Here is a 27,618-nt window from a genome sequence, read left to right as displayed (position 1 = left end):
TCCATGGGAGAATATATATTGACTAGCCCAATGCTTTCCATTCCAATGGGAGGTGTTGATGTTGTACTAAGAGTCCAATGGCTACAATCCTTGGGTACAATAGCTTTTAATTTTCAAGAGCTTTTCATTAAATTTTTTGCAGAAGGAAAGGAAGTTGAATTAAGGGGTATTTCAGGGAAACTGGGAAAGATAATCAGCTCTAACAGTACGACAAAGCTTCTAAAAACGGAACAAAGACGTGTAATTGCACAATTATGTTCGCTAGATGTTTCCACATCGAAATCATCTATTTATCCAGATCTCCAAAAAGTCTTGGACAATCATTCCAAGGTATTTGAGACTCCCAAAGTTCTCCCACATATTCGTGATCATAATCATGCTATTCATCTGGTTCCAGGAAGTTTTCCTCCAAACATCAGGTCATACAGATATCCCTATGCCCAAAAGAGTGGAATTGAACGTATGGTTGCAAAAATGCTAGAGGCAGGTATTATTCAACCTAGTCAAAGTACTTTCTCTGCACCAATAGTATTAGTGCACAAGAAGGATGGATCATGGTGCATGTGTCCAGATTATAGGAAGCTCAACAAGCTCACTATTAAAGATAAGTTTCCCATTCCTGTCATTGATGAATTACTGGATGGATTGCATGGATCAATTTACTTCACCAAGTTGGATCTTCATTCAGGATATCATCAAATCAAAATGAAGACTGAAGACATTCCGAAAACAACATTTAGAACTCATGAGGGTCATTATGAATTTTTGGTCATACCTTTTGGCCTTACCAATGCACCTTCTACATTTCAAGGTCTGATGAATTCCATTTTCAAACCCTTAGAAAATTTGTGTCAGTATTTTTTTATGATATACTAATCTACAACAAGTCTTGGAAGGATCATGTTGAACATGTTGACAGGGTGCTACAACTATTGGAGGGGAAACAATTATATGCAAAAAGATCCAAATGTTTCTTTGGAGTACAAGAGGTGGAATATCTGGGTCATATTGTATCTCATGAAGGAGTTAAGGTAGACCCTAGCAAAATTAAAGCCATTAAGGAATGGAAAATCCCCACATCCATAAAGCATCTGCAAGGATTTCTTGGGTTGACAGAGTCTTATCGCATGTTTGTTAAGAATTATGGGAGAATAGCAACACCTCTAACAACATTATTGAAGAAAGATGCATTTTCATGGACTGCAGAAGAAACAAAGGCCTTCGAACATCTTAAAGAGGCAATGTGCCAAGCACCGGTCTTAGCTACACTGGACTTCACAAAAACCTTTATTGTGGAATGTGATGCTTCAGGAAATGGAATTGGTGTTGTTTTAATGCAATATGAAAGACCCATTTCTTTTGAAAGTCGTCCAATCAAGGGAAAGTTTTTACACAAAGCTATTTATGAGAAGGAAATGTTGGCAATAATAAATGCACTTAAGAAACGGTGACCCTACCTAATGGGAAGACACTTCAAGGTAAAAACGGATCATGATAGCCTTAAATACTTTTTAGAACAAAGATTATCCTTTGAAGAGCAACAAAAGTGGGTCACAAAGATGTTGGGTTATGACTTTGAAATTATGTACAAAAAAGGGAAGAAAAATGTGGTGGAAGATGCACTCTCAAGAAAGGATGAGGATGTGGAAGCATTGTTGTGCGCCATTTCTATTATCCAACTAGATTGGATAAACGAAGCAAGGGAGGAATGGAAGAATGATGAATAAGTGTGGGCACTTATTCGAAAGTTAAAACAAGATTCCAGTACATCGGATACATTTAGTTGGAAAAGTGATTCATTATGGTATAAAGTTTGCTTATACCTCTGTAAGAATTCCCAACTCAAACAAAAGATTCTTATGGAATTGCACACTTCTCCCTTAGGAGGGCACTCAAGATTTTAGAAACATACCACAGGGTTAAGAAGGAATTTTTTTGGGATGGCCTTAAATCGGATATTCAAAAGTTTGTGGCGGAATGTTTGGTTTTCCAACAAAATAAATTTGAAACAATTAAGACCTCGGGTCTATTACAACCTTTATCCATTCCAAGCCAACGTTGGGAGGAGGTTTCAATGTATTTTATTACAGGTTTACCCAAGTATGAGGGAAAGAGTGTCATCATGGTGGTAGTTGATAGACTTACCAAGTATGCACACTTTTGTGCATTATCACATCCATTTAAAGCCAGTACAATTTATACTGCATTTATGGAAACAATTCAAAAGCTACATGGAAACCCAAAGATTATTGTAAGTGACAAAGATCCCATTTTCACTAGAAATTTTTGGACAGAATTATTTTCTTTTCTCGGTATTCAGTTAGCTCATAGCTCATCTTATCATCCTCAATATGATGGGCAAACTGAGATAGTAAACAAATGTTTGGAAGGATATCTTCGTTGCTTTGTATCTGATAAACAGACACAATGGTTCAAATGGTTTCCTCTGGCTGAATGGTGGTATAACACTTCCTTCCTTACAGCAACAAAAAGGACCCCATTCATGGTACTTTATGGATATCAGCCACCATCCATCACATCATATTGAAGAGAAAATTCTAAGGTTCAATCAGTGGAACATCACATCGAGCATCAACAACAAGTCCTTCAACTCTTAAAGAATAACCTCGTGTTGGCGCAGAATAGAATGAAACAACAGGCAGATCAACATCGCAGTGAAAGAAGTTTTGATGTAGGTGATTGGGTATTCCTATAGCTACAATCATATAAACAAATGTCCCTTAAGCAAGCTAAGAGGGATAACAAATTATCAACAAAGTATTATGGTCTGTACAAGGTGTTGCAAAATATTAGTACTATGGCATACAAAATGGAGCTTCCTGCAACTTCTCGAGTGCACCTAGTTTTTCGTGTTTCATGTTTAAAGAAGGTTATAGGTGACAAGATCCTAGTTCAAACAATATTGCCAGAACTTGACGAGGAAGGAAAAATTATATTGGAACTGGAAGCAGTCATAGAAACAAGAACTCGATAGCTACGAAATCGATCAATTTTAGAGTATCTCATCAAGTGGAAGAACTTATCCATTGAAGATTCCACATGGGAGGATGAGAATTGTATACAGAAGCATCCAGAACTACTCAAGCATTGAGGACAACACTTTTTTGATGGAGAGGGGCATGTTAGGTCCCTATAATACTAGTGATTACCCCATTACTATTGTAGTTGTATCCCTTATTAATATTGTTGTGCCCCTATTGTCCCCATATTGTTATTACTATGCCCCATAGAATCCCTCTATTGTTATTTTTGTGCCTTTATATTATTATTGTTAGGTCGGCTTGGTTATATTATGACTCCTTAGACTCCTATATATAGAAAGGAGGTTTTTTCATTTGGATCATCCAAGAATTGTTCATTTGTGTAATGTAAAGGATATTGCCCCCTCGAAGAGGTTGAATTCTGAGGCATTGATCTATCTTTTCTATCTTTTTGTGAGCTGGTTTCATAAAACTGGCCTACAGCATCTTGACAACCAGACCCAGAGGCGTAGTCCCTCCTGGACGAACTCAGTTATCAATGACTTATGTTTTCATCTATTGATGATTGACATGTTCCTCTTCTTTATAGCATGCAGATTTTTTCATTTATGTTCTTTTAAAAATGAAATTTAACACATCATGAAAATAAAAGGTCTTGGAAGGGTCCTTTCTAACACCCGGACCTAGATCATTTCTCCCCCTCCGCCAAAGCAAGCACCTCCTCCACAAGGACAAGTGTACGCTCAAAAAAGTTGTCCCAATCCTATGAATCCAAAGAAAAGGTATAAGGGAAGGGAAATAGGAGCCAACAACAGCAAGGTAATCAAGGAAACTAGCATGCTCCACCCAATGCCCCTCAAGGTCCTCCACCTAACCCCACAACCCATCAATAGGGTGGTCAGGCCAAGCAGAACAAGGGTCTCTATACGAACAAACTTTGTGCTTGTTGTGGAGTCTATGGTCATTATACTCATGAGTGTCCATTGTTACCTCAGATGCACCAGGTATGTGAAACTCAAGCAACTTCTTGAGGAAAACAACCTTCCGCTCCTCCTCCCCCTCCTGCTTCATCTCAACCTTGTTTTGGATAATTTAGTATCTATGGATAAATACTAATTCCCTAGATAAGTAGCCATATCTACAACAACAGTTTAAAGCACTTTAGCCTTTTCCTATAAGTAATAGATAAGACAAAGAATATGAGAAGACCTACTTGTAGTTAAACTTTCCTCTTGTCTCCTTTGTATCAATCTTGTCACTCCTTCCCGTACTTAACACGCTTGAGAAGTAACTATAAACACCAATAGAAGAAAAAGAATTGATCAAAGCAAAAGGTCTGTTGAATACAAGTGAATGGAATCAGATACATTTCACACATATAAGAATCATATGACAATAAAAACATATGGAAAAAGGTTCAAATACTTTATTGAATAGAAGAATGAATTACAACCATTGTGTCTGATTCAAATTCATTCCTCCAACTTGGATCCCATCCACATCACCTCAAAAGCATGAAAAAATTGTAGCATTACAATACTTGCTTCAAATCCAATTCTCATAGCAACATTATCTCCTTACAATTCAACATAATCCATCCCCTGATCACTTAGATGAGTGGTCAATTTTTAGGGAGATGAAGGAGGTTATGTCATAAATGGTGGTACTGAATGGCCTTCCATACTTAGAATTAGTTACATGGAGGAAGGGATGAGAGGATAGGATGCATCTTAACTCATTCCTCATCCATTTTCGAGCTCATAGGAGTTGATAAGTGAGGGAACCTTATAGATGACTCCAAAAGATAAGAATATTCCCCTAACCCTATGTGAATTTCTTTCAATCTTGTTGAGCGCAGGTGAATGAAGGCCTAAGTGCTCTGTAGATCACTGTGGCATGGACTCAACTTCTCTGTAGTGCAACCTTACATGGGCCTATCGACGCTGGTCCCTCTAGAGGTCATTTCAGGATGTCTTCAAATCATGAAACTGTCAGGGAAGGAGGCATTCAAAAGGGTGACTTGTTTAGGGCATGTAGCAACTGAAATTAGGGTTTGATGAGCCCTAAAACACTAATCTAGATGATGGAAGTGATGTGCCCAAATGGATCTGTAACAGCTACCCCCTAAAGCATGAAGTCGAAAAATGCAAATGTCGAATGAAATTCTTTACGATGTGATGAGGAGGTTTCGAAGTGGAAGGTGACCTACATCAATTACAATACATATATCATGATTCTTTATTTTTACATGAATTGTTGAGGGAAGTTATACCTGTGCTCAGCATATAAACTTTCATTACATGTACATAGACAGCCATCTATAGATATAGACCCATGATCAGAATGACCATCAATGTAATGCCATTGTACATATGATTTAGTACTCCTGAAATTGCAGCCTGAATGGATGAAACTAGATCCGGGGTCTTCTATCTCATTCAATTGTTCGCTCAAGCACAAGTCTAACCATGTGAATATATGATCTGAAGTCAAACATGGGAAGACACTGCCTGATTACCAGTGAATGATGTAAATTATTAACAGACGCGAGAGAAATCACTGATAATGATAATGATCCTTAAGGTACTACAGTACATTCTGCATTGTGTGAATGGATGATTTGATGTCGAACACCATACAAAGTATTTTGGTCGAAGGCTAGTGATGTCAACCTAACGCCAAAAGCGAGAAACCTGCCATTGATGTATGCAAGCCTCAAGGTACTGGAAGGGTGTTTCTAAGTCAACTTCTTGGATAATGTGCTGATGTCAACAAGAAATGACTCATCGCAGGAGCGCCTTGATGTATCCCATATCAACGACATGAAATGAGTGTAATGATTTTGGAGATGGAATTTGACTGACGACACAAAGTTCAGGAATAACGGTCATGAAAATGAAGGTTTATGTTATTGCAAAAGATGAATTTTGACTGGATGACTTCTCTTGAACATGTCAGCGACACTAAAATGAATTGGTAGCACTGACCCAAAATAAACTGATGGATGGTATGATAGACCAACAGTATGATAACCATCAAGTTGATAACCCAACCCAAATAGTCACGATAATGGAGTTGTGTCATGTTCAAGAGCAACCTGCTACCATAAAGTGGTTTTCCCCTTTTTACCAATTTCCCCAGTCATTGCTAACCAATACCTATTTATTTTTATCAAGCGCGAGGAGGATAACATATGCTTGTTATATAATTCCACCCTTCGAGTGAATCCATCACTATTTGATATTTTAACGAGTCTAACAAAGGTGAAACTCAGTCTTGTCTAGATGGACAAGTTTGTCGCTATTTGATGTTTTAACGAGTCTAATGACAATGATAACTCGGTCCTTTTCATGTTTAGAGAATTTGAAAAGGGATAAAAAGGGAACTCCACTAGTTCTTTTTCGTAGATTTGTCTCTCAAGCCCAAAAAGCTTAAAACAATATGAGAGAGAACCTATTGACCATGTTCGATCAACGTATCCATTTTTCGTAAATAATTTATCTCAGCCCGAAAAGGGGTTAAACTTATTCAGAGTAGATGTCATTTCCAATCCATTAACAAGCTGAAAAGGACAAACGCTCGAAAATATTTTTATGTTTAGAGAGTCTGAAAAGAGCTTAAAGAGGACACCAAGGGGGTTCTTTTTTCATTTTTAACAGAGTTCGAAAAAGAGATAAAAGTATGCTCTGTGGTCGAAGGTACAATTTACAATCGAGCACGTCAAATTATGTAAGTCAGCTATAAAACCTTCTCAAAACAACACCAAATGGATTAAAAATACTTGTTTCATAGGCAAAAATAGGTAAATACTAATGTTTGCTCGATTAATGAACATGAAATAAACATAAAACAAGTTTTTACCATGAAATTTTTACCATTTGGAACATACCATTTAGTTTTGTGCTCTGGGCTAGTTTTTTACCTTGAACTTCATTGGTTGATTGTGAGAGATTTTGTGCATCATTTCTGGCATCGTCTGGACCAAGTAGGAGATATACCCCTCCTCTTTCTTTTCGGGTCATTCTTTTGTCATTTCATACAAGTTTTAGGGTTTTTTTGGGGCCTCTGTGGTTTCAGTTTCTCGCCCTAGGATCAACGCATGATTTCACATCGAAAACTATGCTGAAGAGCACCTAGATAGAAGGCTTCTTGCTCTACAGTGCACTGTGTCCGTGCCTAGGTTGCACTAGGTGAGTATCCCCAATTTGATTTAGCTGTTTGCTCCAAAATTTGACCTATTTTTTTCATGGAAAGGATCCTAACTTAGCTTATGATTGGATTTTAGGCTTTCATCGGATCAGAATGTTGATTACATGGTGAGAAAGAGAGCATGAAGAACAAGACATGGTTGCCCTAAACAATTCGGGTATAGCTGAGGCCCTAAAAAACTGTGGTTTACTCAAATACTCCAAGTTGTCCAAAATGAGGCAAAAAATAGAACTATTATAGTTCCTTGTTCATGCATGGGATTCAATAGATCAAACATTTGATATAAGGGACAAGATGGTCCCTATTACCATTGATGATATTTACTTTCTTACCAGACTGTCGAGGCGAGGTGCCCCCATCTCACTTTCTGGATTTGCCCGTGGAGGTGAATCGGTGAGAGATTACATTCAATAGTTTTGTCGGCCAGGTACACCACCTAGCAAGGCTGGGAAAATAAACATCAGGGATGTAGGTGATTTTCCTTTGAGAATGATTCTCTTCACAATCAAAAAGCTGGTTGGTAGTGTTTAGTCAATTTAGTGTTCCTAAATTGATGTCATTAATTGTCAACCCGGGGCTCGTAAGCTGATGAAGTGAGGGTGTACTATATGTACTTAAGCAACTTTTCTTAGAGCTTTTGTCGTTTAGGGGGTTGTTTATGGTTAACTTATCTTCCTAATGATGGAGTGATGATTATAGACAGATGAGTGCAAGTGTGTGAAAAGTGAGTTCTAGATGAGTGGAAGTGTGTGTGAAGGTGATTTCTAATTACTTGCTGAATTTGTAAAGGAAAAGAACTTGAAAGCAATGAATGAATTGAAATGACTTGAAAGTAAATGACCACGTTCTAATGGCATTAGTCTCTATCCATACTGCTGCAAATAAAAGAAACAAGAAAATCACTTCAAGGATTGATGTTAATGATTATCTCCTCCTAACTCCCTGCTTCTACCACATAGTACTGCGTAAAACACGATTAGGAGGTAGCTGAAGACAAATCCAAGAATTGATAAAAACTCTAATCTACTCTAATTTGACAAATTGTAACACTAGTAAGCCTTTTCCAACATACTGCTTCCTACATATGTGATTATGTGTAACAAGTGGAAAAAGTAATATTATCACAAGCCAAGACTACTCAAATACAAGCTGCAATTAATTAGTGTTCTGTTCTCTTGAAATATAAGCTATTCATGATAAAGAGAGCATAAATTAGTTAGCATCCAACTTGTAAAACTAAGCTAAAACTAGTCTAGAAAACAGAGTAAAAAGGGCAGCATCATGAACAAGACAACTGCAACTACCATTAGATTTTAAAGCAAACACAACACACTTAATCCCGGGTGAAAACCTGCAAAGAAGTAAATCTGATCAGTGAAAAGAAAGGCTGCAGCAATAAAGAGAAATCAAGCTGTACATAACTCAAGAAAGGAAATTGTGTTTGTAAAATGAAGAAATTGCAGAAATATGAACATGAAAATACTTTACAAGGCTAATACGAACAGGGGCCCTCCATTCATATTATCCACAGAAAACTCAGATGCTCTTAAGACTTCAAAACAGCGTTTCCATTACTTTATATGCAAAGATACATAATCCAAAAGTGCTGGAACAGCTCTTATAAAAACAGAGTTTGAAAACGTGCCAAAATTCTCACAAATACATACACTACAGCATCTGAAAAGGTTACATCAGCGTACGCAGACGCAAGTATATATAGGCATCTGTAAGATGGCCTAATACGTAAACATAAAAACAGAAAATGAACTAACTGTCATGCGTATTAAAGGTGCAATTAACACGTCATAGGCTTCGTGGTCAAGCTGGAGGTCCTGGTCGATATGGGCAATGAATCTAACATTAGATCATGTCCCCCACGGCTTTCAAAACATGGACAGGTCACCTTTTCCACCGACGTGATCAAACAGCTTACGTATCCACTTTAAGCTGCCTTTATTTGACCGAAACTTGACCCCCTTTGACCGGAGGTACAAATGACGTGGCCGGCTGAACTGATGGCACAGGAACCTTGAGCATGTATATTCCAACATGCCCACGTGGCTCATTCTGCAAAATAGCACGTGGAACCTTGAGAACAATAAAATGGTTGCGGGATCATCAGATGGCTGCGGAATCAGCAGATGGCTGCGGAATACCTGCAAGTATGTCAAAAACTAAACAAAACAATTACCCATTAGCAAAGCTCACTTGATCATGTTTAATGACAACTAATGTAATGATCTGGGTGGAAAATGAGGTAAAAGAGAGAGGAAAGTGATGAAAACAGTAGGTAATGATGGAGGATAAGGTGTAAAGTAGGGACTCTACATACCCCCACTACGAGGGCATTGCATGTCCTCATGCAAAAACACTGATCAATCAACCTGCTGTGATGCCTCTGCCAAGACATCCAATCTCCTCTTCTTTCTCTGTGTAGACACATTCACCCTTGGCTTCTTTACTAAGCATCTGAACTTTAGGTTGATCAAGGCTCTGTTGAGCTTTTTGCATCTCTTCCTTAACTTCTTGTTATTTCTTTGCCACAGGCCCAAATGTAACATGGTGTTATCATGAATCATCTTATCCAATTTGGCTTGCTCTTTCAACTTCTCATTTTCTTGCGTGATATGTCGATTTAGAACCTCAATCTCAAAAAGTTCCTGTTTCAAGGAGTGGACTTGTTGTTCTAAAGGCTGAACATTACTTGGGCCAGCGGCTACTTGCTCCAATGTTTCCAGATAATTATACACTTTTTGCTGCTCCGGGTCCACTTCAGGTGACTTTTTGGGACTTGGTTCATAATCAAATTCAGATCCATGTTCATGCTCAAGTTCATGTTCAAACGGACTTTCCTCACGTGGAGGACTAGTCTCAATGTGCTCAGCGTGTGAAGGACTTTCCTCCAAGTCAGGACTTGTAGCACCTTTTTGAGGTGAGCTTAAGTCAATGAAGAATGACTGCTTACCCTTTGTGGCCCCTACTTTTCTGTTTTGTAATCTGCTGCTCCTTCTTACAGAGGTGGTACTCTGTTTTTCTTTTGGTACTTTTTGCTTTGGTTTTTCCTTCTTTTTGGAAAGAGCAGTTTTGTGAAGTTTGGCCATTCTTTGAGCTAAGGGTTGAGTGTCTTCCTCACTAGTATCCTCAGGAGTGAGGTGAGTTTCTTGGACTACAGATTTACCTTTATCTTGCTTACGTTTCTTCCTCCCTTCTTTCCTTTTCTGAGCAATTTCTTGAGCAAGTTCTGAAAGAGTTTCAGAGATAATTCCTTGGGCTGCTTGGTTATCATCTTCAGTAAATCCAGGATCAATATCCTGTTCAGAATGCTGTATATCAGTTTCCTCATCAAACTGGTCTTGAATGTTTCCTCTTGGGCAGTTGTTTCAGGCATAGTAGTATCAGGAACAGTGGTTTCTGTTTGGGCAGTGGTTTCTTGGTTAACCCCCTCTCCTCTTTTTCTTCTACTTCTTTTTGGCACTTGAGGGGATCCTCCAGAAGTTTCTCCTAACTCTTGAAAATGGTTCCTTATGAGAAACCTCTCCCATGAGTCTCTTTTTGTTTTTAATTGTTCCTCTACCAGCAATTTCACAAGACCGTGATGACATAAATGTGCTTCAACATTTCTAGGGTTCTTTTGGACCATTGCACACATTTTCTTAAGACTTGAAAATAGAAAGTAAGGGAGATTAATGTCATCACCTAGAAAATGCATCATAACCTTTGCATGATAAACATATAAGACCCCAAATCTTCCTTCACAAGTGAAAAATTTCTGCACTAACAAGAGTAAAGTGGTCCACTCTTCTTTAACATAAGAAACCGGAATCCCTTTGGTAAAGATACTTGGGTTTTTCAAAATTCGTTTCCACTGCTGATCTTGGACTGCCCGGTTCTTAAACCACCTTTCTCTGGTTTGTGGAAGTGAGGTAGCTTGAGCTATGCTGCTTTCATTGACTGTGAATTGTAAGTCTCCTATCTCCACGTGACCATCTTTTTCTCTGAAAGACCTTGCAAAGGCCTTTGTCACCTCCTTATGGTAGCCTTTGAACTTTTGTACACATTGTAACCAATTTGCCTTTTGTAATGCCTCCTTGACCTGAGGATAACCCTCCAAAAACTTTGAACCTTCCGGTTCTGCCCTCAAGAGCTTCCCCATTGGCTTTTACAGCTCTGTTCTAGTTGAAACACGCCTTTAAAACGGCTTCACACAGTCAATTCACGGCTTTGGTTTCAGAACACGGCTTCAACAAGGGTTTTACACAGTAAATTCACAACTCTGTTCTGGAACACGGCTTCAACAAGGGTATTACACAGTGAATTCACGGCTCTGTTTTGGAGCTTGGCTTTAAAATGGCCTTACACAGTGAATTTACGGCCTCAACACAGGGGATTATGGGTTCAACTTTGAGTACGGCCGTAACAGACCCCACTGGTGATTTAGAATTAGCGGAGAGGAGAAAAAAACAGAGTATGGTGAATGGCAGCGTAGTGAGCACAGCATAACAAAGTGTGGTGAATGGTAGCACAGCGTAGATGGAATAAAACATGCGAGTGGAAATGGGAGTGAAATGATATGAGCGTAGGGGGGTAAAAGGATTAATGAATGAACAACGGCTATGTCCTTAGATCTCGGCTTCGGAATTGCACTTGGCTGCATGAGTTAATGTCGTGGAGACGTAGTACATTAGGTTACGTCACCTAAGTACGAGATCTTAATGGAAGAAGCAGTCGGAAGTGAGATTTAAAATCGTGGTAATTAAGGACTGATAGTCGTGGATGATACGTGGATATATGGTCTCATGGCTAGTAATCATTACACTTAGTGGCAAGAAACATAATTTAGAGAACTTTGCATAATGGAATAACTGTTAGCTTAGGATTTGAAACATACCTCAGATTCCCGCTCAGATTTGCCTCTGATAACTTGCCACTTAACCCTTCACTGATTTTTGCATGACTATTTTCCATTTTATTATTGATGACTACTGCTGTAGAGAAATTTCAAACAGACTGTGTTTTTTATTTGTGCAGGTACAGAGAGCTGCAGAATCATTAGATGGCTGCAGAATCCTCAGATGGCTGCGGAATCTGCAGTAGTAGCCTCCAACTGCACAAAAGCAACTTTAGTTGTAAAAAAAATGACTTTATTGATGAGATGGAGTGTAGTGGGTGGATGGATGAATGAAAACAAATGAGGTGGAGTGGAAAATGGATGAAATGGTGGGTGAAATGGTGGTGATGATGAAATGAAATGAAATAAGGGAAGAAAGAGAATTTTTTTCTTTAGAAAACATGAGGTGTCAGGTGACCCTGATTTTCACCTCAAGTTTTCTGTATGAGACTGCCGATCAGAGATTGGTTTTCAGGCTCATACATTTATTTATTTATTTATTTTTTTTTTCTTTTTTTTTTTTTTTTCAAAAACCAAAGCTTTAGGCTGATGGAGGAGAAGAATCCTTCTCCACCAGCCTGATTGCAGAATCTCCTTTGAACAATTTGACAAACTCTTCTTTTGAGAATGGCTTCTGGTAGATTTTCAAGCGGTGGCCATTCACAATAAGAGGAGTATGGAATTCATTGATAGTTTTTACTCGAACTGCTCCATTGTTAAAGACTTCATCAATCTCATATGGCCCAAGCCAATGAGTTTGAAACTTTCCTTTGAAGTCTTTGAATTTTGAATCAAACAATAGAGCCCAATCTCGTTTCTGAAACTTTCTTTCTTTGATATGACGATCATGCCATTTAGATCTTTGGTGCTGAACTAGATCGGTCCTTAGAATTGCATCTTGTCTCATTTCATCTAGCTCATTTAGCTGGTCCATTCTGTGTCTTTGAGCTTCTGAGAGGCTCATTCCCAATTGGACTACCATCTTGAAGGTCTTGATTTGGAACTCAATAGGAAGCAGGACTTCCTTCCCATAAACAAGTTCATAGGGGGAATGTCCTGTTGTGTTCTTCCATGTGGTCCTATAGGCCCATAAGGCTTCAGGGAGCCTTTCCGCCCAATCTCTTCTATGAAGATGAACAGTCTTGGTGATAATGCCTTCAAGAACTTTATTGGTAGATTCCACTTGACCATTAGATTGCGGATGGTAGGGAGTAGATGTTCTGTGCTTGATCTTATATTCCTCCATCAGCTTCTCCATCAAATTAGATGTAAACTGGCTGCCTTGATCTGTCACAATTTCCCTTGGGACACCAAAACGAGTGAAGATATCCTCAAAAAGAAATTGAACAACTGAATTTTCAGTGGCAGAAGGCAATGCTTTTGCTTCTACCCACTTAGTAACATAATCAGTACAAACCAGTATATATTTCTTTTGCTTTGATGGTGGATTAATTGGTCCAATGAAATCTAGAGCCCATTTCTCAAAGGGTTCGATGCATACCTGAGGCTGTAGAGGCATTTCATTTGAAGGAGTTGGTTTCCCAACTCTTTGGCAGCTGTCACACCTTTTAACATACTGCTTTGCATCTTTAAAGAGAGAAGGCCAATAATATCCTAGAGAAAGGATTTTATAGGCTGTCCTCTTATCTGCAAAGTGCCCGCCGCATGGTTCATCATGACATGCCTTAAGGATGTCAGGCATTTCATCTTCCCGAACACACCTTCTGATTATACAATCTGGCCCTGTTTTGAACAATTCATTAGAAATCCAAGAATAATGTGAACTCTCCCGAATGATTTTCTTTTTCTCATTAGGAAATAAGTGTAAAGGAAGTTTCCCTGTAACAAGATAATTAGCCATATCTGCATACCAAGGTGTCTTGGTAGTCACTGTAAACAAGTATTCATCTGGAAACTTATCTTCTACTGGAGAATCCTCATTAGTGTTTTGGATTCTAGACAAGAAATCAGCTACTGTGTTTTGCTTTCCAGGTCTATCTAACACAGTAATGTTGAATTCTTGCAAGAGTAAAAGCCATCTTGTAACTCTACCATTAGTGACAAGTTTGTTCATTAAGTATCTTATGGCAGAGTGATCAGTATGGACAAAGGTTTCATAGCCGGTTATGTAATGTCTAAACTTGTTTATTGCATGTACCACAGCTAAGAACTCTTTTTCTATAACAGTACAATTTAACTCAGTAGGAGTCAAATTCTTACTTGTGTAATAAATGGCATAAGGGATCAAATCCTTTTGTCCCAAAACGGCTCCTAGAGCTGTATCTGAAGCATCAGTAGAGATGTGAAAAGGGAGTTTCCAATTTGGCCCCCTTAAGATGGGTGCTTAAGATATTCTAGACTTTAAAGTTTCAAAGGCAGATTGACACTCAGGATCCCATTTAAACTCACAGTCCTTGGTAAGCAATTTGAAAAGAGGAGATGCTATCTTAGTGAAGTTTTCAATAAATCTTCTGTAATACCCAGTAAACCCAAGAAAACTTCTAACATCCTTTTGGCAATTTGGAACAGGTAACTTAGAGATGACTTCAACTTTGGATTTATCAACTTTGATCCCATCTCCTGAAATATGATGTCCTAAAACAATCCCTTCAGTAAACATCATAAAACACTTTTCATGACTTAAAGAAAGATTTGTTTCTTTACATCTTACCAGTACTTTTTCCAAATTTCCCAAAGCTTCTTCAAATGTATTACCATAAACTGTGAAATCGTCCATGTATACCTCTACACAATCATGAATCAGATCTGAAAAGATTCCTAATACAGCCCTTTGAAATGTAGCAGGTGCATTGCACAATCCAAAAGGGAGTACTCGGTAGGCAAAAGTTCCCCAAGGACAAGTAAATGTGGTTTTGTCTTGATCTTCAGGTGCTACCTGAATTTGATTGTACCCACTAAAACCATCCAAGAATGAGAAATACTTTTTACCTGCTAAAGTGTCTAGTACCTGATCAATAAAAGGTAAAGGAAAATGATCCTTTAAGGTTGCCTTGTTCAATTCTCGATAATCAATGCAAACTCTCCATTTACCATTCTTTTTGGGCACTATAACCAAGGGAGAAACCCATTGGCTATCTGAGATGGGGTAAATGAAGTTTACCTTGAGTAATTTCTACAGTTCTTCTTTCACAATTTCCCTAAGGTTTGGATTCATCCTTCTTTGTGGTTGCCTAATAGGTCTGCTATTCTCTTCAATGTAAATGTGATGAATACAAGTCTTAGGATCGATGCCTTTCATGTCAGGGTATTCCCATGCAAAAGCAGTGGAATGTTTTTGCAACAGTTTAGTTAATTCTTCTTGTTGTGGTCTTCCCAAGTTTTTGTTAATGTTTAATGTTTTTCCTGGGAGGATTTCAACTGTAGAACTACCAAACTCTTCCATTGAGAAGAGATACATTTGTCTAGAGGAGAGATATTCAATGTCTGCATCTATCTGAAAATGTTCAGAGTCATATTCTAAAGATACTTCAAAATTTTCTAATGTATTTAGAATTTGACTATCCTCACTAATCTCAGAGATGGTTAGAACTGGTTGTATAGTATCTTCATCCTCTACCCATTCATCTTCTCCTATTTCTGTTATGGCTTTTGTTGGGGGATACAAGTTGAACTTCTTGGTGGAATTACCATCTGATATATACATGTCTCTAGACCTACAGCTTATGAAAGCATCAGCTGTGGCCAGCCAAGGTCTTCCTAAAATAAGAGGATGTCCTCCTAGATTGTTCTTGGGAGTTAAAATCATAAAATCAACAGGATATTCCCAAGAATCTAGAGAGACTGGAATGTCTTCCAATACACCATCAGGTTTAATGATTGATCTATCTGCAAGCTGCAGCAAAGTAGGTGTAAAGAGAAGGTTAGGAAGCTTTAACTGATCCATGGTCTGTCTACTCATGATGTTGATCGCGGCCCCTAAGTCAATAAGAGTATTTGGGATTTCAACCCCATTAATATGAGTTTTGACAATAGGGCTACCGGGATCTACATACTTTTGCATGGTAATCTTACCCATCATTATGTCTGCAATTTTTCCAACTAGATGTATCCTTTTAGTATCTCTGGTTCTTTTTACTGTTTTCTTCAAACTCAACTCCTTTATTGTCTTCGCTAGAATGAGAATTTCCTTAATGGCCTGTAACAAGGGGATCTTGATACATACATTTTTCAATTCATCTAGGAAGTTATAGTCAGGCACCCATATCTACTTTTCCACCCCTTTATCAATTTGCAATCTTTCAGGAAAGGGAGGTGTAGCTGTAGGTGTAGGTTGCTCAACTAGGGGAGTTGTAGAGATTGATTCTTTTTCTTTTTCTTTTTGGATATTTTGGGTTTGAAGTGATACTTCAGAACCTTTATTGACTTTGAGAGATTCCTCCTCAGAAATGCTTGGTTGTTGAACACTTGTGGAAGGTTGATCTAGGATTCTACCTGATCTAAGTTGTACTTCATTAAGAGGAACAACCATATAGGTAGGGAATGGTTGACCTTCCATCATGTAAGCATTTTGAGGGTTCCTATTATTTGGATTCGGTAATGGCTGAGAGGGAAGTTGGTTAGATTTCTGCTGGGATTGAAGTGCTAATTGAGAATTTTGATTTTGTGGAGGAGGTTGTTGTTGCTGAGGGTATGGCAATGATAGTTGTTGACCTTGGTTTGGAAGTTGTGGAGCTTGCTAATTCTGAAATGATGGAGGATATTGATAGAATTGTGCAAATCTTCCATAAGGATTTTGCATGCTTTGCATCCATGCTTGGAAAGCATTTTGAGGTTGAGGCCAAGGTTGTTGCCAAGGATTCCAACTTGGTTGGGATTGAGAATTCATAGAGTTGTTAAACCCTTGATTCCGTTGTCCTTGCCAAGGTCTCCTTGCAATAAAACAGAGAGATTCGAGTGTATCTGGATCCTCTTGAAAGACTGCTTTGAGGCCAGGGATTGAAGGACAATCCTTGGTCTCATGAGTTTCTGAGAAAATTACACATGTTTCTACAACGTGTGCATCTAAGGGACATTCCCTTAAAGCATGTTTCTTTCTACATTTCGGGCAAAAGATAGCCAAAGCTTCAGCTTCTGCTTTTTGTTTATTGTGAATCTTAAGGGTATCAAGTTGTTCACTAAGACTCCCTAAGATGTCAGTTTTAAATTCATCAAGCATACTGCCGATTTCAGCCCTACTTACTGATCCTGTTGCAGATTTATTCGCCCTAAGGAGAGAAGGATCTCTAGGCCCTTTTTGAGTTTTTGATTTGCCCCTTGAGAGATGGATACAAAGTTCTACTATATCATTGAGAGAAAGTTGAGAAATATCCCCTTTCCCCATCATGTTTAAGATGTCTATCCATTCATCCCTGATGGCTTTTAATAAGAGGGCTTTTAAGGTCTCTTCATCCAAGGTGTTCATTTTTGCTCTTTTCAAGTTATATTGAAACCTTTCAAGTAAATCTTCTAGACTCTCATCTTCTTTTTGTACCATTTTAAAAACCTCGTCCTTGTGATTAGTAGGCATGCAATAGTCTAAATACCTATCCAAAAATGTCTGTTTCATCTCATCCCAAGTCCTAATGGATTGAGTGAGTAACCCCATGAACCATTTCAAGGCTTGATCCTTCAATGTTGAAGGGAACAACTTGAGTTTCTGAGAGTCATCCAGGTAGTCATAAGTTCGACACACCACTTCAAACTCAAATAAGAATGTTTCAGGGTCCTCAGTCCTTAACCCATGGAAGTTAGGGAGGACAGATGGTGATATGTTTTTCATAGTGGCTCGGGAATCCTCATTAACAATGGGAAACCCAAATGAATTATCCCCATTTCTATTTCCTCCTCCTATGGGACCTCTACCTCCATTATTGTTATTTTTATTTCCTCCTCCTCCTCTACCTCTACCTCTACCTCCTCCTTCTTCCTCTGCCATGATGATTCTCCTAGGGATTTCAAAATCTTCTGGTTCCTCTACAAAAGGTGAATGAGAAGAGATTTCTCCTTCTTCTTCAGAAGATTCCAATTCCTCAATTACAATTGGTCTTCCTGTAGGAGAAAGAGAAGAGTCTCTTCCTGGTTCAAACTCAATAGAAGGTGTAGGAGAGTCAACTCTTGGCTCTTGAATTCCAGGAATTCTAGGACTAGGAGTTTCGGTTGGAGATAAAGGGGGTGTCTCTTGTCTATCCCTTGAAGCAGATGGACTTGTAAAAATTGAACTTCGAGCTCTAGCTAAAAACCGTCCTCTAGAATCTCTAGCTCTATGCATGTCATTTTTTATTTTTCTTCAAGTCAAGTTAATAGTTCTTTTTCTGATCTTCCAGTTCACTCTAGGTGCAAGAAGAGAGCATACTCAAGAGACTACTAAATCAATAACTTTCTCCTTTCTGATCCTCCAGATCACTTTAAAGTGCAAGAGGAGAGCATACTTAGATAGGTTATTAACTTCTTTTCTTGAAATTTTTTCTTATGTTTTTTCTCTAAGTATGGCTACTTAATTTCACTTCCCCGGCAACGGCGCCAAAATGTTTAGTCAATTTAGTGTTCCTAAATTGATGTCATTAATTGTCAACCCGGGGCTCGTAAGCTGATGAAGTGAGGGTGTACTATATGTACTTAAGCAACTTTTCTTAGAGCTTTTGTCGTTTAGGGAGTTGTTTATGGTTAACTTATCTTCCTAATGATGGAGTGATGATTATAGACAGATGAGTGCAAGTGTGTGAAAAGTGAGTTCTAGATGAGTGGAAGTGTGTGTGAAGGTGATTTCTAATTACTTGCTGAATTTGTAAAGGAAAAGAACTTGAAAGCAATGAATGAATTAAAATGACTTGAAAGTAAATGACCACGTTCTAATGACATTAGTCTCTATCCATACTGCTGCAAATAAAAGAAACAAGAAAATCACTTCAAGGATTGATGTTAATGATTATCTCCTCCTAACTCCCTGCATCTACCACATAGTACTGCGTAAAACACGATTAGGAGGTAGCTGAAGACAAATCCAAGAATTGATAAAAACTCTAATCTACTCTAATTTGACAAATTGTAACACTAGTAAGCCTTTTCCAACATACTGCTTCCTACATATGTGATTATGTGTAACAAGTGGAAAAAGTATTAGTATCACAAGCCAAGACTACTCAAATACAAGCTGCAATTAATTAGTGTTCTGTTCTCTTGAAATATAAGCTATTCATGATAAAGAGAGCATAAATTAGTTAGCATCCAACTTGTAAAACTAAGCTAAAACTAGTCTAGAAAACAGAGTAAAAGGGGCAGCATCATGAACAAGACAACTGCAACTACCATTAGATTTTAAAGCAAACACAACACACTTAATCCCGGGTGAAAACCTGCAAAGAAGTAAATCTGATCAGTGAAAAGAAAGGCTGCAGCAATAAAGAGAAATCAAGTTGTACATAACTCAAGAAAGGAAATTATGTTTGTAAAATGAAGAAATTGCAGAAATATGAACATGAAAATACTTTACAAGGCTAATACGAACAGGGGCCCTCCATTCATATTATCCACAGAAAACTCAGATGCTCTTAAGACTTCAAAACAACGTTTCCATTACTTTGTATGCAAAGATACATAATCCAAAAGTGCTGGAACAGCTCTTATAAAAACAGAGTTTGAAAACGTGCCAAAATTCTCACAAATACATACACTACAGCATCTGAAAAGGTTACATCAGCGTACGCAGATGCAAGTATATATAGGCTTCTGTAAGATGGCCTAATACGTAAACATAAAAAACAGAAAATGAACTAACTGTCATGCGTATTAAAGGTGCAATTAACACGTCATAGGCTTCGTGGTCAAGCTGGAGGTCCTGGTCGATATGGGCAATGAATCTAACATTAGATCATGTCCCCCACGGCTTTCAAAACATGGACAGGTCACCTTTTCCACCGACGTGATCAAACAGCTTACGTATCCACGTTAAGCTGCCTTTATTTGACCAAAACTTGACCCCCTTTGACCGGAGGTACAAATGACGTGGCCGGCTGAACTGATGGCACAAGAACCTCGAGCATGTATATTCCAACATGCCCACGTGGCTCATTCTGCAAAATAGCATGTGGAACCTTGAGAACAATAAAATGGCTGCGGGATCATCAGATGGCTGCGGAATCAGCAGATGGCTGCGGAATACCTGCAAGTATGTCAAAAACTAAACAAAACAATTACCCATTAGCAAAGCTCACTTGATCATGTTTAATGACAACTAATGTAATGATCTGGGTGGAAAATGAGGTAAAAGAGAGAGGAAAGTGATGAAAACAGTAGGTAATGATGGAGGATAAGGTGTAAAGTAGGGACTCTACAGGTAGTGTGACACTACGTCTGGTGAATAGATCATATATGTAATATGCACTTGAGTGTCTAGAGCCAAAGGTATTCAACTAGTGAGAGGTCGTGCTTTATTCATTGAAAGAACAACTCACCAAGGTAAAAAGTGGTAAGATGAATAATTTCCGCTATGGTTCAATATTTATCACTTTTACCTTAGAGAGAATTGCATTCATGCAAACACAACATGTATCATTGGGTGTAGCTAGTCTTAGAGATCCACGTATGCAGAGGTGGGTCGAATTGATGGCTCAACATGCAGGTCAGTCAACAATCATTTTTTCCATTGCATTCTTTAGTTGGCTCAATTGACAACATCTCATCATCAAGGAGCATCCATACTCAGGGATGGATTTCCATGGAGATCCAGATTTGATTCTACCAGTTGGAGCACAATGGGGTGCTATAGGTAAATTGTTTGACCAAAGTGTTTTTTGATTTTTCAAGTTTCTACATGTTTTTTGTGTTTTTAATGTTTCCAAGACTAAACTAACATCATTCTCATGCATGCAGATGTGGGTACTATTCGACCTATGGGACACCAATAGGGTGCAGGTGGGCTAGCGTGAAGAAACATTGGGAGAGCAGTTCTCCAAGACTTGGATTTGGCCAAGACCTTAGCAGAGTTGTAGGATCACATAGAGGGATTAACCCTTGGTATTCTAGATGTCTGGATCGAGGAGTTACCTATGAGGCTACAACGCCACACTATTGGTGTTCCTAGCTGCTGGATGAGGCTTTTGCGCATGATAGCACGGGCTATGACCTGTAATCATGAGCACCACTAGATCTAATTAGGATGTTTTGCATGCATTTTGATTTTTTTGGGTCAGATGACCAAATGTGCCTTGGACGCAAATTTTGTAAAAACTTTTAAAACAACTATCTATTTTACTTTCAAAGTTTTCTATGGTTATGTGCAATCCTATTCAACTGATGATGTGAATTGAAAATATGACTTTTACATGTGTCACAAATGTCAATTTATAACATAATTTGCTAAAGAATCAGTTAATGTGTTAAAGTTTCGGGAAATATGTTGATATTTAATGTATTTAAAATATCTTTCCAAAATACAAACTCTAAGGAACATGTGAATAATTGTTGGGTTTGATACAATATACATACTTGTAAGTTGTAGTACAACGAGTTGTGATTCCAGCCTAATGATGATTCGGTGAATGCCAAGTGAAATGGCATCAGAGAGAAGTTCAACCAACATGCTATACTCAGCAATGTTGTTTGTCAATCGACCGATACAAATCCCTTGAAAACTCACTAACTCACCACTTGGATTGAAAATGGCCATGCCGCAGAAGATAGATTTTGCGTACTACGAATAGCACCATCAGCATAACTAAAAAATGGTTCTGAAGACTCATACATATGCAACAAATGCAAAGCGAATTACTAACCAGATAAAAACTCCAAAATACACACACTGACACACACACATGCAATGAAAGCATATACACAGTGAGTTTTACTATGCTCAATCAAGCACAGTAATGTTTGAGGTACAACCCGTTTCGGGGCTACAACAATGTAATCCCATCATAATCTACTAACTCGTAGGCACCTTTTTCCAAAACACTCTTGACAATATAAGGACCCATCCACATTGGTTCAAATTTCCTTGCTCCAAGTTTATCAGCTTCCGGATCGTAAAGCAAGACCAAGTCTCCTTATGAGAAGATACGAGGCTTGAAATTTCTATCATATTTCACCTTGATTCGTTTCCTATGCGCTTCATTAGCCAATGTGGAATCATGACGGTTTTCATCCAGATGGATTAATTTCAAGAAACACACTTCTTCTTAAGAAGTGTCAGGTAACAGGTCAATCACGAGTTTGAGAGATGAAATTTCGCATTGTATCGGTAAGACTACTTCTAAACCATACACCAATTGAAAGGGTGTGAATCCAATTTCATTTCTCACCAAGGTTCGATATGCCCACAAGGAAGAATACAGGATTAAATGCAAGTTTCGTTTATGAACCTCTATCATTCTTTGCAACATCCGCTTAAGGACATTGTTGATGGCCTCAACTTGTCCATTCACTTGCGGGTAATAAGGGGTAGAACTATCATGTGACAGTACTAACCTAGCAGTCAACTCAGCCATCATGTGATTACGAAAATGAGACCCATGATCTGTAACTATGGCTTGTGGTACACCAAACCAAGAAACCACATGGTTCAAAAAGAAAAGAGCAACCATTTCACCACTGTTGTTTAATGTTGGCATCGCCTCGACCCATTTGGTAAAATAGTCAACTACGACTATAATATACCCATGCCCCCTAGCTGAGGTGGGGTTACATGTCATGAAGTCAATGCCCCTTTGGAGAATGGTCCAACAGCAACGACGTGCAAGTGGTAATCTAGTTTTTCGGTCATAAATATGGCATGTGTGATAGCCTTTCACAGTGATAATACAATCTTTAAATATAGTTGGCCAGAAGTAACCGATACAGAGAATTCTCTATGTGGTAGCATATCCAGATAAGTGTCCACCACAAGCACCTTAATGGCAATCATTCAATGCTTTCTCAGCTTCCTCATGTGTAAGTCACCTCTGTAAAATTGTATTGATACCATCACGGTAAAGAGTGTCGCCAATGATCAAATAATATTTGCCTTGGTATCAGATACATCGCTGTTATGAGCGATAGGTATTAGGCCAGAAGGTTTTGGTCTGGAGATAGATCAATATATCTCCATACCATGGGTCAGATGATGATATTAGAAATAGAGACTCATCCAAAATCAATGGTTCAGATGTTGAATCAATGGAGGTCGAGGGAAGGTCGCAAAGTAGCTCGGCAAAAACGATAGATTTCTTTGATTTAGACTTGATGAATTCTAGATCAAATTCCTGCAAAATGACTATCCATTTTGAGTATTCTGCCCCCAGAAATTGATGTGACAAAATGTATGTCATAGGGTTGCAATCTGAAATGATGGTGGTCTTCTAGAGCAGGATGTAGTGGAAAAATTTCTGAATAGCTTGCATAGCTTCCAAAGTTAGTTTCTTGATGTAAGAGTACATACTTGCTGTATCATTTAGATTGCGTCTCAAATAATAAATCAAATCTTCAATCCCATTTTCCTCTTGGACTAAAACCATGCCAATGGTTGTATATACAGCAACGAGATATAGGTAATAGTTGTTTTGATAATTCAGAGAATACATTAATGACGCTCTAATAAAGGTACCTTTAAGAGCATCAAAGGAAGCTTGCGCAACCTAATCCCAATGGAAGGGTATCCCATTTTTCAGAAGACATGTAAAACCTTTAGCCATCTCAGTGTAACTGGGAATGAACCTCCTCAGAAAGTTAGCCTTCCCTTGGAGTCTCTATAACTATAAAAGATTTGAAGGTGGAGGCAAATCAAGAATTGCCTGAAAATTTAATGGATCGAGTCAAATTCCATATTTAGACACTAAAAATCGAAGAAAACGACCAGAACCAACACAAAACACACATTTATGCGGATTGAGTCGTATCTTGTAGTGTCAGCACCATAAAAATATTGCTCTTTAATGTTGCGGGTGATCAGTTCACTTTCGTGAATGAGCAGGTAAATCGTGAAGGTATGGTTGAACAATGTGCTTGATGTCATGGAAGGAATAGTTCATTACCCTTTGAAATGTAGCCCCTACATTCTTTAAACTGAATGGGAGTTTGCTATATGCGAACGTGCCCCATGGAAAAATAAATGTTGTTTTAGATTGGTCCTATGGGTGGATATTGATTTGATTGTATCCAGAAAAACCATCCATAAATGAGAATATTTTGCATCTGACACATTCATCAATAATCTGGTTGATAAAAGCAGTAGGATAATTGTATTTTGGACATGCCTGATTTACATCACTATAATCGACGCACACTCAAATTATCCCTTGTTTCTTCATGATAGGAACAATGTTGGAAACCTAGTCAGTAAGAGGTATAGGGAAAATGAAGCTAGCACACACAATCTTTTCAACTTCTGCTTTAATGGCAATGACTTTCTTTGGATGAACAGGTCGAAACCGTTGTCGTACTAGTTTGACATCAGGATACATTTTGATTTCATGTTCAACAATACTAGAGTCAATGCCTGACATCTCCTCGTATGACCATGCAAATATATCTCGATGTTGGAAATAATACTGAGGGGGGGGGTGAATTAGTATTAGCAAGTCAATAATATTTCATTTCCATAATCAGATTCATGTACGCTACTTCAGTTAATGGAACATGCGTGTATATGCAACTATATTTAAGGCAACTAGCGTATATCCTACAAACTTATGATTCAGTTAATTTTTCATATGTTGATCTTTAATCAGTGCATCAGAACCATATAAACAGTAACCAGGTGTAGTAAAACAGAATAGAAAATCACACACACATGAACACAAGATATAAGGTGGAAACCCAATGTGGATGAAAACCACCTGCTGCAATCCTCTCTATCTTCTTTTAATAAGAAACTTCTTTTTACAATTTTTGTACTGGTGCAGTATTATACTAGTATGTAGGCTTCTACTTGCAAAAGGCTACAACTTTCTCTCATTCTCCATCTTCTCCTGGAAGGGAACTACAACCCCCTAGCTCTTGTACTAGCTGATATGTTTACTAGTACGTATGTGTCAGCCTATAGAAGGCTACAACCTTCTATTTTCTTCGAGGGACCACATTTCATCAATTTTTAGACTGGATCCATCAATAACATCATTCAAACATCAAATACATCTGCATCAATCAATCTCCTTTGCACCAACCACAACTGAATCAATCAATCACTTTTCAGAATGTTGTAACCAGAAAATAGTAACCAGAACCCAGAACACTGTAACAGCAACCAGAAGTAGCTAAAGGATATTTTATGAGATATACGCTACTTCAATGTGTTGAACCTACGTGCATATGCACTTTTCTCAAGGCAAACCTACATACATATCTGTAAATCAAATTTAAGATGTATACGTTGTTTTGATATGCAGAACCAACGTGTATATGTTTCTTTTCTAAAGTGAACCTGCGTATAGATCTATGAATGATGATTTAATATTTACAACTCCAGACTTTAGTTATACCCAGATCATCATATTTATAGCCTACAACATGCACCAGTTATTCAGATAAAATATCAAAACACACAAAGATACTTTACTTCAAGCCTTAAGATCTTGACCCATCATTAGATCTTATCCTTCATCAAGCGCTAAGGTTCATCCTTGATTCAGATCTAGCTATGCACCATAACGCAATAACCTGTATTCTGGATCTTGCTCTTCATTAAATATTCAATACATGAGTGCCTTTGCCTAATGATCTTCTCCTCCTTTTATAGTCTTAGGCCTTACTCAATACCATGGACCAAAACCACTTAGAACCAATACCTTGGACCAAATACTTGGGGTCAACACTTCGGACAAGATACCTTGGACCAATACCAAGGATCAAAATACCATGGACCAAAACTAAGTTTTCCAACATGTAAGCACCTTTGCTTCCATGAAAGTGTGTGTGTACGCTATTGCGCCTTTTGGTCTACGAACCTGTGTGTACACGCGGCTTGGTCAATGGGGAACCTGCATATACCTCTCTTTCTTCTTTCTGAGAGTTTGAACTATGATCTGTCATCTGAGTGAGTTGCAATCAAGGACAACACCTGTGTCATAGTGCCAAATCTAAGTCATAATGCCAACAATCTCCCCCTTGGAACTTGTTTTAGACCATAGAGAGCCTTTATGAGTCTGCATACAAGTTTTGGACCATTTCCAAGGATGAATCTGTCTGGTTGCTCAATATATACTTCTTCTTCTAAGTCCCCATTAAGAAAGGTAGATTTTACATCCATTTGGTATGCTTTGAATTTCTGAAAACTAGAAAGAGCAAGGAACATTCTTATGGCTTCAAGTCTAGCAATAGGTGCAAAAGTTTCTTCAAAATCTATATCTTCTTATTGAGCATATCCTTTACAAACAAGTGTGGCCTTGTTTCTAATAACTTCACCATTTTCATTCAGCTTGTTTTTGAATATCCATTTGGTTCCTATGATATTCTTATCATGAGGTCTAGGAACTAATTCCCAAGTATCATTCTTTTCAATTTGCTCAAGTTCTTCATTCGTGGCCTTGAACCAACATTCATATTTGCATGCTTCATTTACATTTTGAGGTTCGATGGAGGAAAGTAATGCTAGATAGCTTGAAGCTTTTGTAATAGTTCTTCTTGTTTGCACACCTACCTCTTTCTGTCCCAAATTTGAGTCTCTGGATGATTTTTCTGAGCATACCTAGATGTCGTCTTTTCTTCTGCTGTTATCTGTTCTTCTGGTGCTTCATTGGTTTCTTCTTCAGAATTAGTCTGATTTGATGTGGAAGGATAATCCTCATCTTCTCCACAATCTTCAATTTTTACCTGCTTTGGATTTTTGCATGCTTCATCAACCACAACATCAATACTTTCAATAATTTTTACAAATCTTTTATTATAACACTTATATCCTTTACTTCGGGAAGAGTAACTAAGGAGAATGCCTTCATCTGCTCTGGGTTCAAACTTGCCAAGATTTTCATCAGTCCTTTTGATGTAACATTTGCTTCCAAAAAATTTGAATTATTTTACAGTAGGAATCTTACCATACCAAAGTTCATGTGGAGTTTGAGTGTTGTTTACCCGAACATTTGCTTTGTTGAGAATAGTGACGACAGCGAAAGCAGCTTCACCCAGAAGGTTGCAGGAGTTCCAGACTCATCTAGCATAGCACGAGCCATTTGTTGAATAGTTCTGTTCATCCTTTCTACCACTCCATTTTGCTGAGTCCTTGCAGTGGAGAATTTCCTTTTTATTCCATGTTCTTCACAAAAGTAAAAGAATTCATCCGAGGTAAATTCCCCTCCTCGATCAGATCTCAGACATTTAATTTTGCGATCTGATTCATTTTCAACTAGGGCTTTAAAGGCTTTGAATTTTTCAAATGCTTCATCTTTATGATTTAGAAGCCCTATCTAACACATTCTGGAAAAATCATCAATGAACAATATAAAGTATTCCTCTCCATGAGGTGAATTTTTCCTTGATAGACCACATAAATCAGTATGAACAAGTTCAAGAGGCTTACTAGTTGATCCTTCCTTTTCAGGAAATTTTGACCTGGTT

The sequence above is a fragment of the Pinus tabuliformis genome, chromosome 6, assembly GCF_031772625.1.
Source record: "Pinus tabuliformis cultivar Carrire ecotype Pingquan chromosome 6, CPIR1, whole genome shotgun sequence".
Taxonomy (NCBI): Eukaryota; Viridiplantae; Streptophyta; class Pinopsida; order Pinales; family Pinaceae; genus Pinus; species Pinus tabuliformis.
The sequence above is the reverse complement of the archived record's forward strand: the minus strand, read 5'-3'. Positions refer to the sequence as shown.